Source organism: Bufo gargarizans, chromosome 6 (genome assembly GCF_014858855.1).
Source record: "Bufo gargarizans isolate SCDJY-AF-19 chromosome 6, ASM1485885v1, whole genome shotgun sequence".
In the NCBI taxonomy this organism is placed as follows: Eukaryota; Metazoa; Chordata; class Amphibia; order Anura; family Bufonidae; genus Bufo; species Bufo gargarizans.
This window is the reverse complement of record NC_058085.1, coordinates 291065691-291081133: the sequence shown is the minus strand read 5'-3', so window position 1 is coordinate 291081133 and position 15443 is coordinate 291065691.

Genomic DNA, 15443 nt, shown 5'->3' with positions numbered 1-15443 from the left:
AATGAAGCTGTAAGGAGCCCAGAGGGGCATTATTCTTTCTCCACGGTGCCCAGGAACGCCCCTCTGAAGTGCTGTGCCCGCCTAAATTTGAAAACTAAGAACTCCTCCAAGTTCAGCTAAATCGCCTCCCAGAGGCGCGGCTAAGTGCTCAACACCCCCCTCCCCCAGCGCCGCGCTCTGCGGCAAACACCCCGATCCTCCTCTCGCCCGCATCCGAAATCCCGCGCAGGCGCAGTGCCGGCGATTGCCTGCGCCTGCGCTATGATAAGACGACTGAGGGCAACAGCTTCAACAGCGTCACTGGGCATGTGCCGATCCCAGTGAGGTGTTCGCTGTTTCCTCAGCCCGCTGCAAGCTGAATAGGCTGTCCCCTGTACTGACGTAAACAAGAGGATTTCTTTCTGTATAGGTAGAGATTTGAAAACTGTTTTTAATAACTACCACTATACACCAACGTATATTTATTGTCCTACACTAGTTATAAAGTCAATATAATATATGGCCATATGATTCTATTCAACCCCCCCCCCCCACACACACACACACAAATAAAACCCTCAACCATATATGATATAAATAGCTCCCACATCTTTTTATATTATATATGGTTGAGGGTTGAAATAATGTGCTAAGACATGTGAACCCCCCACCCACCCACATAAAACCCTCAACCATATATGATATAAATAGCTCCCACATTTTTTTATATTATATGTGGTTGAGGGTTCAAATAATGTGCTAAGACATGTGAAACACCCCCCAACCCCCCCCAAAAATAAAAACCTTGAACATTGTATAATAAAAATAGCCCCCACATCAACGGTCGCTGCATACACCTCCAGAGGTGCAACGGTCGCTGCATCTCTTCCCAGAGGTGCAACGCTCGCTGCATCTACTCCATGAGGTGCAACGGTCGCTGCATCTCTTCCCAGAGGTGCAACGCTCGCTGCATCTACTCCATGAGGTGCAAGGCTCACTGCATCTACTCTATGAGGTGCAACGGTCGCTGCATCTCTTCCCAGAGGTGCAACACTCGCTGCATCTACTCCATAAGGTGCAACGGTCGCTGCATCTACTCATGAGGTGCAACGCTCGCTGCATCTACTTCATGAGGTGCAACGGTCGCTGCATCTACTCCATGAGGTGCAACGGTCGCTGCATCTACTCCATGAGGTGCAACGCACGCTGCATCTACTCCATGAGGTGCAACGGTCATTTATTTTTCAACAGAACAATGACCCCAAACACACCTCCAGGCTTTGTAAGGGCTATTTGACCATGAAGGAGAGTGATGGAGTGCTGCGCCAGATGACCTCAGAGTGCCTGATGAGGTGCAACGCTCGCTGCATCTACTCCATGAGGTGCAACGCTCGCTGCATCAACTCCATGAGGTGCAACGATTGCTGCATCTACTCCATGAGGTGCAATGCTCGCTGCATCTACTCCATGAGGTGCAACGCTCGCTGCATCTACTCCATGAGGTGCAACGCTCGCTGCATCTACTCCATGAGGTGCAACGCACGCTGCATCTACTCCATGAGGTGCAACGGTCATTTATTTTTCAACAGAACAATGACCCCAAACACACCTCCAGGCTTTGTAAGGGCTATTTGACCATGAAGGAGAGTGATGGAGTGCTGCGCCAGATGACCTGGCCTCCACAGTCACCGGACCTGAACCCAATCGAGATGGTTTGGGGTGAGCTGGACCGCAGAGTGAAGGCAAAAGGGCCAACTGTCATGGTCTTACCTTCGTTTGACATGTGCTGGTGGCCATCTTGGTTTCTGGGTTTCTTGTAGCCTCCCACCCTGCGGCTTCTCCTTCCCACTGGGAGGAGCTGGATGCCTAGCTCATATATATAGAAGGTCTGTGGCTTCAGTTCCTTGCTTGGTCCTCCTGTGTTCACATGCTTCTAAGACTGCTGCTGCTTCTGGTTCCTGATCCTGGCCTCGTCTGACTACCCCGTTGGTTCCTGATCCTGACTTCATCTGACTACCCCGTTGGTTCCTGATCCTGGCTTCGTCTGACTACCCCGTTGGTTCCTGATCCTGGCTTCGTCTGACCACCCTCCTGGTTCCTGACCTCTGTCTACGCAAGACCCTGCTTCGGTTTAGCCATCCGTTTGGACTTTTGCTACGGCTTGATTTCCAATAAAGCCTTCTTATTTCCACTCATCTCTGTTGTACGTCTGGTTCATGGTTCCATGACATTAGGACCAAGCCATGAATTCTGACGGTACAGGGCCATCCTCGCTACCTACGCTGGTTGCCAGACTTGATCAGCAGGATCACCTGTTGGGTCGGTTCGCTGTGGCGTTGCAAACCCTGCTTGAACGCACGGCTCATTTCGCTTCCGTTGCCGATGGGTCGGTTGTCGCTCCTGGGCCCGCTCCTACTGCCGCCCCGGTTGTTGCGCCAGAGTCTACCCCGACACCTGTTGCTGCGCCTGCGGTGTCTCGGGGTATGACCGGTTCTGCCCCCCTTCCACAGCGCTTTGGGGGAGAGCCAACTCAGTGCCGAGGTTTCCTTAACCAGGTGGGCATTTATTTTGAGTTGCTGCCACATGCCTTTCCTACTGAGAGATCAAAGGTGGGCTTCTTGATCTCGCTGCTCTCGGACAAGGCCTTGGCCTGGGCCAGCCCTTTATGGGAGAACAACAATCCGGTGGTTGCCGAGTTTTCCGGTTTTGTTGCTTCTCTTCGGAAGGTATTCGATGTGCCGGCTCGTGCTGCCTCTGCTGCGAAGCTCCTTATGTCCATCAGACAGGGTTCACGATCCGTAGCTGAATACGCCATTGAGTTTCGTACCCTGGCAGCAGAGGTGGGCTGGAATAATGAGGCTCTGGTCGCTGCTTTCTCTCATGGTCTCTCGGATGCCTTGAAGGATGAGGTTGCAGCTAAGGACCTACCAGTGGAGCTCGAGTCTCTTATTTCTTTCCTGATTTTGATTGACACCAGACTCAGGGAGAGACCTTCCTTTAAGGAGAGCCTGCGGAGGTCTCCTAACAGATTGGCGCCTACGTTTGCTGTCCCACCCGTGCCTCCCTCTCCTCCCACGCCTCCTGGGGATGACTTGTCTGGGGGTGAACCCATGCAGCGGGGGTTTGCTCGCCTGTCCGAGGGGGAGAGGGCACTCCGGAGACGCGAGGGCCGATGCATGTACTGTGGTCTCGGTGGGCATTTTCGGTTGGCATGTCCGAACCGTCCGGGAGAACGCTCGCACCTGAGGTCCTGTCGGGGGCAGATCTTGGGTGGAGTCTCCTCGTCCCCGGTTTCCCGTGTTAACAAACCACTGATCACGGTTGTCCTCTCCTGGGTCGGGGGCTCGGTGACGACCCAGGCGTTGGTGGACTCTGGTGCTGGTGGTTTGTTCATTGATAGAGTGTTCGTTGCCGCCAATTCCATTCCTCTGCAGCCTCGAGGTTCCCGACTGGCTCTTGAGGCGATAGACGGCAGACCCCTTCTGCCGCCACACGTGACTCATGAGACCCTTCCAGTGGGGATAGCCATTGGTGCCGTTCACAGAGAGTCGGTCTGTCTCCAGGTTATTTCGTCTCCACACTACTCGGTGGTCTTGGGGTACCCCTGGCTCCAGAAGCATAACCCGACTTTCGATTGGAGATCGGTCGAGATCCTCTCGTGGTCACCGCAGTGTGGGGTTAGTTGCATCCGTGGGCCTGTCAAGTTGCTGTGTACTTCCTCGGACTCTCTGTTGCCTCCTGAATACGAAGAGTACCGGGATGTATTCGATAAGGTGCGTGCGGTTGCCCTACCTCCGCACCGCCCATACGATTGTGCCATAGAGTTACAATCCGGTGCCGTTCCTCCTCGTGGCAAAGTCTATCCACTGTCGGTAGCGGAGAATGAGGCCATGGAGGAGTACGTGAGGGAGGCGCTTTCACGCGGACACATTCGCAAATCCTCGTCCCCGGCAGGGGCTGGATTTTTCTTTGTGAAAAAGAAGGGCGGTGAGTTGAGGCCTTGCATCGATTACAGGGGTCTCAATCGCATCACGATCAAGAACGCTTACCCGATACCCTTGATTTCCGAGCTGTTCGATCGCCTCAAAGGGGCCACGGTCTTTACCAAACTCGACCTGAGGGCGGCATATAACCTGGTAAGGATCAAGGCGGGCGATGAGTGGAAGACCGCGTTTAACACCAGGACCGGTCATTATGAATCCTTGGTTATGCCCTTTGGGTTGTGCAATGCGCCCGCAGTCTTCCAGGAATTCATCAACGATGTTTTCCGTGACCTGTTGCAGCAGTGTGTGGTGGTCTATTTGGATGACATCTTGGTATATTCTGAATCCATGGAGGCCCACATTATGGATGTCAGACGAGTGTTGCAACGGTTACGAGAGAACAGGCTGTTCGGTAAGCTTGAGAAATGCGAATTTCACCGATCCCAGGTAACCTTCTTAGGTTACATCATTTCCGCTGAGGGGTTCTCCATGGATCCTGAGAAGGTTTCGGCTGTCTTACAGTGGCCCCAGCCCAGTGGTCTCCGTGCCCTGCAGCGCTTTTTGGGCTTCGCCAATTATTATCGGAAGTTCATCAGGGACTTTTCCATGCTAGCCAAGCCTCTCACAGATCTGACCAGGAAGGGCAGTAATTTCCAGGTCTGGCCGCTCGAGGCCATCCGAGCTTTTGAGGCTCTAAAGTCCGCCTTTGTGTCGGCTCCGATTCTGTCGCATCCCAACCCTGGGTTGCCCTTTGTCCTCGAGGTGGACGCGTCTGAGACGGGAGTAGGCGCCCTTCTGTCTCAGCGTAGAACACCAGAGGGTCCTCTGCTTCCCTGTGGGTTTTACTCCCGGAAACTGTCTTCCGCGGAGTGCAACTATCAGATTGGTGACAGGGAGTTATTGGCCATCGTGCAGGCCCTTAAAGAATGGAGGCACTTGCTCGAGGGCTCGGTGGTTCCGGTTCTCATCCTGACGGACCACAAGAATCTGACCTACCTTTCTGAGGCCAAGAGATTGACACCACGTCAGGCCAGATGGGCTCTGTTCTTGTCACGTTTTAATTACGTGGTCTCCTACCTACCCGGTCCCAAGAACATCAGAGCGGATGCCTTATCACGGCAGTACTCCGAGCTGTCCGGGGAGGAGTCAATTCCGACTTCGGTCATACCTCCGAATCAGATCCTGGCCGCCATTCGCACCAGCCTGACCTCTCCCCTGGGTGAGCAGATTTTGGCGGCTCAATCTGGTGCTCCCTCTGGGAGACCCAACGGCAGGTGTTTTGTGCCTGAGGAGTTGCGCACTCGGTTGTTGCGAACCTACCATAACTCCAAGGCCGCGGGGCATCCTGGAAAGAACCAGCTGTCCTGGGCTGTTTCACGTCTGTTCTGGTGGCCTTCTCTACGTTCCGACATCGCCGCATATGTAGCGGCATGCTCCGTTTGTGCCCAGAGTAAGTCCCCTCGGCACCTTCCGTTGGGCCTTTTGCAACCCATAGCCACCAGGGAGCGCCCATGGTCACACCTGGGGATAGATTTCATTGTGGACCTCCCTGCATCCCGAGGCCATACGGTCATTCTCATGATTGTGGACCGGTTTTCCAAAATGTGCCACTGTGTTCCTCTCAAGAAGTTACCCTCTGCACAAGAGTTGGCCACGATTTTCGCCAGGGAGGTCTTCCGGTTGCACGGTTTGCCCAAGGAGATTGTGTCGGATCGGGGGAGTCAGTTTGTGTCCAGGTTCTGGCGCGCCTTTTGCTCCCAGTTGGGGATTCATCTCTCTTTCTCCTCGGCCTACCACCCTCAGTCCAATGGGGCCGCAGAACGATCTAATCAGGCCTTGGAGCAATTCCTTCGTTGCTATGTCTCCGATCACCAAGACAATTGGGTTGACCTCCTGCCTTGGGCTGAGTTTGCCAGGAACACGGCGGTGAACTCTTCCTCTGGGACGTCTCCCTTCATGGCCAATTATGGGTTCCAACCTGCCGTGTTACCGGAGGTATTCTCTCCCCAGGATACTCCGGCTGTGGAGGATCACCTTTCCGTCCTACGTGCTTCTTGGGTACAGATCCAGAGGTCCCTTGAGGTCTCTGCGCAGCGCCAGAGACTCCAGGCTGATCGCAGACGAGCGCCCGCTCCTTCCTACCAGGTCGGAGACCGTGTATGGTTGTCCACCCGCAACCTCAACCTTCGAGTGCCCACTCCCAAGCTGGCGCCTCGCTTTGTTGGTCCCTTCCGAGTGCTTTGCAGGGTAAACCCGGTAGCCTATGCCCTTGCGCTTCCTCCTGGCATGCGGATCTCCAACGTGTTTCATGTCTCCCTGTTGAAGCCGTTGGTGTGTAATCGTTTCACTTCCTCGGTTCCTCGGCCCCGTCCGGTCCAAGTGGGCAATCGTGAGGAATATGAGGTGAGCAATATCCTGGACTCACGCCTGGTCCGCGGTCGGTTGCAGTTTTTGGTCCATTGGCGTGGTTATGGTCCAGAGGAGCGTTCCTGGGTTCCCTCCGCAGATGTCCATGCTCCTGCTTTGCTCCGAGCCTTCCACGCACGCTTCCCTCAGAAACCGTTCCTTACTCCGCGGAGGAGGGCCCCTTGAGGGGGAGGTACTGTCATGGTCTTACCTTCGTTTGACATGTGCTGGCGGCCATCTTGGTTTCTGGGTTTCTTGTAGCCTCCCACCCTGCGGCTTCTCCTTCCCACTGGGAGGAGCTGGATGCCTAGCTCATATATATAGAAGGTCTGTGGCTTCAGTTCCTTGCTTGGTCCTCCTGTGTTCACATGCTTCTAAGACTGCTGCTGCTTCTGGTTCCTGATCCTGGCCTCGTCTGACTACCCCGTTGGTTCCTGATCCTGACTTCGTCTGACTACCCGGTTGGTTCCTGATCCTGGCTTCGTCTGACTACCCCGTTGGTTCCTGATCCTGGCTTCGTCTGACCACCCTCCTGGTTCCTGACCTCTGTCTACGCAAGACCCTGCTTCGGTTTAGCCATCCGTTTGGACTTTTGCTACGGCTTGATTTCCAATAAAGCCTTCTTATTTCCACTCATCTCTGTTGTACGTCTGGTTCATGGTTCCATGACACTAACAAGTGCTAAGCATCTCTGGGAACTCCTTCAAGACTGTTGGAAGACCATTTCAGGTGACTACCTCTTGAAGCTCATCAAGAGAATGCCAAGAGTGTGCAAAGCAGTAATCACAGTAAAAGGTGGCTACTTTGAAGAACCTAGAATATGACATATTTTCAGTTGTTTCACACTTTTTTGTTATGTATATAATTCCACATTTGTTAATTCATAGTTTTGTTGCCTTCAGTGTGAATCTACAATTTTCATAGTCATGAAAATAAAGAAAACTTTTTGAATTAGAAGGTGTGTCCAAACTTTTGGTCTGTACTGTATATATATATATATATATATATATATATACAGGTCCTTCTCAAAAAATTAGCATATTGTGATAAAGTTCATTATTTTCTGTAATGTACTGATAAACATTAGACTTTCATATATTTTAGATTCATTACACACCAACTGAAGTAGTTCAAGCCTTTTATTGTTTTAATATTGATGATTTTGGCATACAGCTCATGAAAACCCAAAATTCCTATCTCAAAATAGGTCTCTAAACGAGCTATTAACCTAATCATCTGAATCAACTAATTAACTCTAAACACCTGCAAAAGATTCCTGAGACGTTTAAAAACTCCTAGCCTGGTTCATTACTCAAAACCGCAATCATGAGTAAGACTGCCGACCTGACTGCTGTCCAGAAGGCCATCATTGACACCCTCAAGCAAAAGGGTAAGACACAGAAAGAAATTTCTGAAGGAATAGGCTGTTCCCAGAGTGCTGTATCAAGGCACCTCAGTGGGAAGTCTGTGGGAAGGAAAAAGTGTGGCAGAAAACGCTGCACAACGAGAAGAGGTGACCGGACCCTGAGGAAGATTGTGGAGAGGACCGATTCCAGACCTTGGGGGACCTGCGGAAGCAGTGGACTGAGTCTGGAGTAGAAACATCCAGAGCCACCGTGTACAGGCATGTGCAGGAAATGGGCTACAGGTGACTCATTCCCCAGGTCAAGCCACTTTTGAACCAGAAACAGCGGCAGAAGCGCCTGACCTGGGCTACAGAGAAGCAGCACTGGACTGTTGCTCAGTGGTCCAAAGTACTTTTTTCGGATGAAAGCTGAGTCTGGAGGAAGACTGGGGAGAGGGAAATGCCAAAATGCCTGAAGTCCAGTGTCAAGTACCCACAGTCAGTGATGGTCTGGGGTGCCATGTCAGCTGCTGGTGTTGGTCCACTGTGTTTTATCAAGGGCAGGGTCAATGCAGTTAGCTATCAGGAGATTTTGGAGCACTTCATGCTTCCATCTGCTGAAAAGCTTTATGGAGATGAAGATTTCATTTTTCAGCACGACCTGGAACCTGCTCACAGTGCCAAAACCACTGGTAAATGGTTTACTGACCATGGTATTACTGGGCTCAATTGGCCTACCAACTCTCCTGACCTGAACCCCATAGAGAATCTGTGGGATATTGGGAAGAGAAAGTTGAGAGACGCAAGACCCAACACTCTGGATGAGCTTAAGGCCGCTATCGAAGCATCCTGGGCCTCCATAACACCTCAGCAGTGCCACAGGCTGATTGCCTCCATGCCACGCCGCATTGAAGCAGTCATTTCTGCAAAAGGATTCCCGACCAAGTATTGAGTGCATAACTGAACATAATTATTGGAAGGTTGACTTTTTTTGTATTAAAAACACTTTTCTTTTATTGGTCGGATGAAATATGCTAATTTTTTGAGATAGGGATTTTGGGTTTTCATGAGCTGTATGCCAAAATCATCAATATTAAAACAATAAAAGGCTTGAACTACTTCAGTTGGTGTGTAATGAATCTAAAATATATGAAAGTCTAATGTTTATCAGTACATTACAGAAAATAATGAACTTTATCACAATATGCTAATTTTTTTAGAAGGACCTGTATATATCGTAGGGGGTTAGCTCTTCTCCGGGGGTCATTCACACAAATATCTTTGCCAGACACCAGGTTTAAGGTCCAAACTTTGCTGTTATTTGGCACCTTAGCAAAATAAACATAATACAAAACAAATACCTGCCCGGCTGGGCTCTAACTAAACATAGTGCAGAATCCCTGACTCACCTATAGAGTGCTGTTCAGACACGGTTATAACATGCAGCTTTCTCAGCTAGCCCAGCAGCCTCCTGTCACCACCAGACATCTGAGAAGCTCTGACAGACGTCTAGAACCTCCTCCTTGAGGTTTCGTTGTTTTGCTTTCATTTTCTCATCTCGCTAGCCTCTCTCAGCTGTCATGTAGTTGCACTGATTGCATCCCTTTAAATCCTTTTCCCATAGTGCATCACTTTGCGGTTTATACAACTTCCTGGAGTGTGTGCATGCTGTTCCTACTTCTGAGTCTTCTACAAGATAAGTTTTGTTCATTTATTTGTGTTTTTCTGTTTGCTGGATCCCAGGTGACCCTGACTCCCTCCGTATCTAGTGTAGGGAGCCGGTGGTCGTGTCCCCTCACTATTATAGGGTGTTCAGGTGTTATACAGTCGAGGTACGAGGATATGCGATCATCTACCATTGGGATTTTCGCATAGGCTGAGCAGTAAGGGAGAGAGCCATGTCTGATGCAGGGCTCTCCCTTTTTGTTCCTTAGTTTTGGATCCAGTCAGTCGTATATTCATTTTGTGTTTTCTAGTTTCCTGCACACCTTCCGTGACATTATAAACCGCCAAAACCGTCTCAAGCATGGATCCGGTTTCACTTTTGACTGAACGCATGCAGGGTCTTTCATTGGAGGTAGCAGATCTCCGTAAGACTCTTTCTCAGTTTCAAGTGACCGGTTCAGCTTGCATTCATGGAGTTTGTTCTGAGCCTAAGATCTCTCTCCCGGATACGTTCTCCGGGGGTAGTGAGAATTTTGTGCATTTTAGAGAGGCTTTCAAACTCCATTTTCGCCTACTTCCCCATTCCTCTGGTGATGAGGAACGGAGGGTGGGGATCATCATATCGCTGCTCAGGAATAACGCTCAGTCCTGGGCCTTTTCGCTGCCGGTAGGGGCACAGCCCCTCCGTTCAGTGGATGAATTCTTTTTAGCCCTGGGTCAGATATATGATGATCCGGATCGTATTGCTCTGGCTGAGTCTAGACTACGTCTTTTATGTCAGGGTAAACAAGAGATATACTGTTCAGAATTTTGGAGATGGGCAGCTGATTCTGGTTGGAATGATGCTGCACTCCGAAGTCAATTTTGCCATGGTCTTTCAGAGGGATTGAAAGATGCATTTGCCTTTCATGAGAGGCCTACCTCCTTGGACTCTGCCATGTCTCGGGCCGTTCGTATTGACAGGCGTCTTAGAGAGAGAGGAGAGATCACTCCTTCCTGTCATACTCAATCCCAGGACAGTGCGGCGGTCTCATTCAGTGCACAGGGGTCTCAGTCGCTGTCAATCCCTTCTGAGCAGGAGCCCATGCAGCTGGGTTTGATTGCCTCTAACAATAGAAGATTCAGCCCTCATGGGAAGGTTTGTTTCTGCTGTGGAGGTATAAATCATTTGGCAAATGTTTGTCCCTCTAGGAGATTCAGGCAGTTTTTTGAGTAATAAAGAAACAAAAAGAAAAAAAATCCTTTAAAAATGTTCCATCTGTTACCATTGGCAGGGTTGATGTGGAAATTGAAGGTTTTCCGTTTGCTTGTAGTTCCCGGTTTGTCCTACCTGCCAGGGTGGCGCTAGAGAGCAAGAACATTTTTTGTGAGATTTTTGTAGATAGTGGAGCAGCTGTCAATCTCATTGATAATCAATTTGCTATAACTCATGGTTTCCAGGTATGCACTTTGGGAAAGGATATACCTGTTTTTGCTATTGCTATTGATTCCGCTCCACTTTCTCAGAAATCATTAAAGGGCATAGTTCACAATATCCGTTTGATTGTGAGTGATGCTCATGTTGAGGATGTGTCATGTTTCATCCTTAGCGGTTTGCCTACTCCTCTAGTGTTGGGGCTACCCTGGCTCACTAAACATAACCCCACCATTGATTGGCAAGCGAGGCAAATAAATGGTTGGAATGACTTTCGCAGAGAGAATTGCCTTACGACATCTGTTTCTGAGGTTTCTACTAAGACTGTACCATCTTTTCTCTCTGAATTTTCGGATGTCTTCTCTGAGAGTGGTGTTCAGGACTTGCCCCCGCACAGGGAGTACGATTGCCCTATTAATCTCACCCCAAGCGCCAAGCTGCCTAAATCTTGTTTATACAATCTCTCCCAACCTGAAAGGGTTGCTATGCGTGCTTATATCTCTGAGAGTCTGAGAAAGGGACACATACGACCCTCGAAGTCACCTGTTGCCGCTGTTTTTTTCTTTGTTAAGAAAAAAGATGGTTCTTTAAGACCATGTCTGGATTTCAGGGAGCTGAACAGTATCACAATTCGTGACCCTTTTCCGCTTCCTTTGATCCTGGACCTGTTTAACCAGATTGTTGGGGCTAAAGTTTTTTCCAAGTTGGATCTAAGAGGGGCATACAACCTGGTCAGGGTCAGAGAAGGAGACGAATGGAAGACGGCCTTCAATACCCCTGAGGGCCATTTTGAGAATTTGGTTATGCCTTTTGGTTTGATGAATGCTCCAGCCGTCTTTCAGCATTCTGTGAACAGCATTTTTTATCATTTAATGGGGAAATTTGTATTAGTGTATCTGGATGACATTTAGATTTTTTCTCCTGATTTCAAAACTCATAGGGAACACTTACGTCAGGTCTTGCTCATCCTGCGGGAGAATAAATTGTACGCTAAACTGGAGAAATGTGTGTTTGCGGTTCCAGAAATTCAATTTCTGGGGTTTCTTCTCTCTGCTTCTGGTTTTCGCATGGACCCCGAGAAGGTCCGCGCTGTGCTTGAGTGGGAGCTTCCTGAGAATCAGAAGGCGCTGATGCGTTTTTTGGGCTTTGCCAATTATTACGGGAAGTTTATTTTTAATTATTCCTTTGTTGTTAAACCACTCACTGATATGACTAGAAAGGGGGTAGATTTTTCCTCCTGGTCGGTAGAGGCGCGTAAGGCCTTTTCTAATATCAAGGAGAGTTTTGCTTCTGCTCCCATCTTGGTACAACCTGATATTTCTCTACCCTTCATAGTTGAGGTTGATGCTTCTGAGGTGGGTGTGGGTGCGGTCTTGTCTCAAGGTCCCTCTCCTGACAAATGGCGACCGTGTGCCTTTTTCTCGAAGAAACTCTCCTCCGCAGAGAGAAATTAAGATGTGGGAGATAGGGCGTTGTTGGCCATCAAATTGGCTTTTGAGGAATGGCGCCATTGGCTAGAGGGACCCAGACACCCTATTACCGTGTTTACTGACCATAAGAATCTGGCCTACTTGGAGTCAGCCAAGCGTCTGAACCCGAGACAGGCCAGATGGTCTTTGTTCTTTTCCAGGTTTAATTTTGTTGTCACGTTCCGCCCTGGGGTTAAGAATGTGAAGGCGGATGCCCTGTCACGTTGTTTTCCGGGAGGTGGGAATTTTGAAGACCCGGGTCCCATTTTGGCTGAAGGTGTGGTGGTCTCTGCTCTTTATCCTGAATTAGAGGCAGAGGTTCAGGTAGCCCAGTCAGAGGCTCCTGATCTTTGTCCTCCTGGGAGGTTGTTTGTGCCTCTCGCTTTAAGACACAAGATTTTTAAGGAACACCACGATACTGTCCTTGCTGGGCACCCGAGGCAAGAGCCACAGTGGATCTCATCGCTCGGAGATTCTGGTGGCCGGTGCTTCGTAAGTCGGTTGAGGGTTTTGTGGCAGCCTGCGAGACCTGCGCTCGTGTCAAAGTCCCTCATTCACGGCCATCAGGTCTTCTCCTTCCCTTACCCATTTCTTCCCGTCCTTGGACACATCTGTCCATGGACTTCATTACGGACCTGCCTCGTTCCTCGGGGAAGACTGTGATTCTGGTGGTGGTGGACCGTTTTAGCAAAATGGTGCATTTCATCCCTTTTCCTGGCTTGCCCAATGCTAAAACGCTGGCGCAGGCATTTATTGATCACATTGTCAAATTGCATGGTATTCCTTCAGACATAGTCTCTGATAGGGGCACGCAGTTTGTTTCCAGATTCTGGAAGGCTTTCTGTTCTCACTTGGGGGTTCGGTTGTCATTCTCTTCTGCTTTCCACCCGCAGTCGAATGGCCAGACAGAGCGCGTCAATCAGAATCTGGAGACATATCTGCGCTGTTTTGTGGCGGAGAATCAGAAGGATTGGTGTTCTTTTTTGTCTCTTGCTGAGTTTGCTTTAAATAACCGTCGTCAGGAGTCCTCTGATAAGTCACCATTTTTTGGTGCATATGGGTTTCATCCGCAGTTTGGGACATTCTCTGGAGGGGGGTCTTCTGGTTTACCTGATGAGGACAGATTCTCCTCGTCTTTGTCATCTATTTGGCAAAAGATTCAGGATAATCTAAAGAGCATGAGTGAGAGATATAAGCGTGTGGCGGATAAGAGACGTGTGCCTGGTCGGGACCTGAATGTTGGTGATCTGGTGTGGTTGTCTACTAAGAATATCAAATTGAAGGTTCCCTCCTGGAAGTTGGGTCCTAAGTTTATTGGGCCTTACAAAATCTTGTCCGTCATCAATCCTGTTGCCTACCGTCTTGATCTTCCTCAGACTTGGAAGATCCATAATGTTTTTCATAAGTCCTTATTAAAACCTTATGTCCAACCCATTGTACCCTCGTCTTTGCCTCCTCCTCCGATTGTGGTTGATGGTAATCTTGAATTTCAGGTCTCTAGGATTATGGATTCTCGTGTTGTCCGCGGTTCTCTCCAGTACCTCGTTCATTGGAGGGGGTTATGGTCCTGAGGAGAGGATGTGGGTCCCAGTGACGGACATTAAGGCCACTCGTCTCATCAGGGCTTTCCATAGGTCCCATCCTGAGAAGGTGGGCTCTGAGTGTCCGGAGTCCACTCGTAGAAGGAGGGGTACTGTCACCACCAGACATCTGAGAAGCTCTGACAGACGTCTAGAACCTCCTCCTTGAGGTTCCATTGTTTTGCTTTCATTTTCTCATCTCGCTAGCCTCTCTCAGCTGTCATGTAGTTGCACTGATTGCATCCCTTTAAATCCTTTTCCCATAGTGCATCACTTTGCAGTTTATACAACTTCCTGGAGTGTGTGCATGCTGTTCCTACTTCTGAGTCTTCTACAAGATAAGTTTTGTTCATTTATTTGTGTTTTTCTGTTTGCTGGATCCCAGGTGACCCTGACTCCCTCCGTATCTAGTGTAGGGAGCCGGTGGTCGTGTCCCCTCACTATTATAGGGGGTTCAGGTGTTATACAGTCGAGGTACGAGGATATGCGATCATCTACCATTGGGATTTTCGCATAGGCTGAGCAGTAAGGGAGAGAGCCAGGTCTGATGCAGGGCTCTCCCTTTTTGTTCCTTAGTTTTGGATCCAGTCAGTCGTATATTCATTTTGTGTTTTCTAGTTTCCTGCACACCTTCCGTGACACCTCCAGGCTGTAGCAAATGCAAGTCCCTTTGGGGGATTGTGGTCCAGCAGTCCTCCCGACTCTGACCTTGTGGCCCTTGTACCGCAGGCGTCACTGTGTCCCCCAAATTCCAGGCTGTCACTTACCCTTGTGATCCCTAAGCCTAGCCCAGCTGAGGCCACACAGACACACAGACAGAGCCTCCAGGCCTACAGGAGTACTCCCGTGTGTAACTTTGATGTCAGCCAGTGGCAGCTCATGCGTGACACCTGCCGTTTTCTCAGGTCCTTTGAGGAGGCCACTTTATTTGTCAGTTGCCAGGACTACAGGATGAACAATGTCATTCCACTGCTTCATGTCCTGGAACAGATGCTGGTAAATCTGGCTGGTGAGGGGACTGGAGACATGGTGCCTAGATCTCACGGCCACATGAGACTTGTAAGGGCTGATCTGGGGGAAGAGGAGGACATTGTAGCACAAGGAATGTGTAGCGAAATGGGTGTTTTCTCTACACAGGTGACAGGAGAGGAGGAGCAGGAGGAGCAGGAGCAGCCAGAGGAGCTTCAGGGCGAAGAGGAAGACAAGGCAGATGACCCAGACACACCGTGGCAGTATGCAGTAGAGATCGAGGCAGGGAGTCCCTCCGAGTCACTTGCACAAATGGCCTGATGCATGCTTGCTTGCGTAGTGACAGCCAAATTGTCACCATTCGGCAGAGGGATGACTTCTCCACCTTGTTGGACCCTCGCTACCGTTCCAAAATAAGGGCCTTTTTTTAAACCCGCTGAGAGGGAGGACAAACTAAACTGCTATAGAGACATCCTATGTTCTGAGGATGCTGGGCTCCTTCACGCTGGACTCATCTCAGGTTAATTTGCATATGTATCAAATCTTTTTTTTACACAATAAAAACACACAGAGCTATGGGGACTGGGTATTGCGGATGGGCTAGCGGCCATCTAGCAACCCATGTCCTCATCT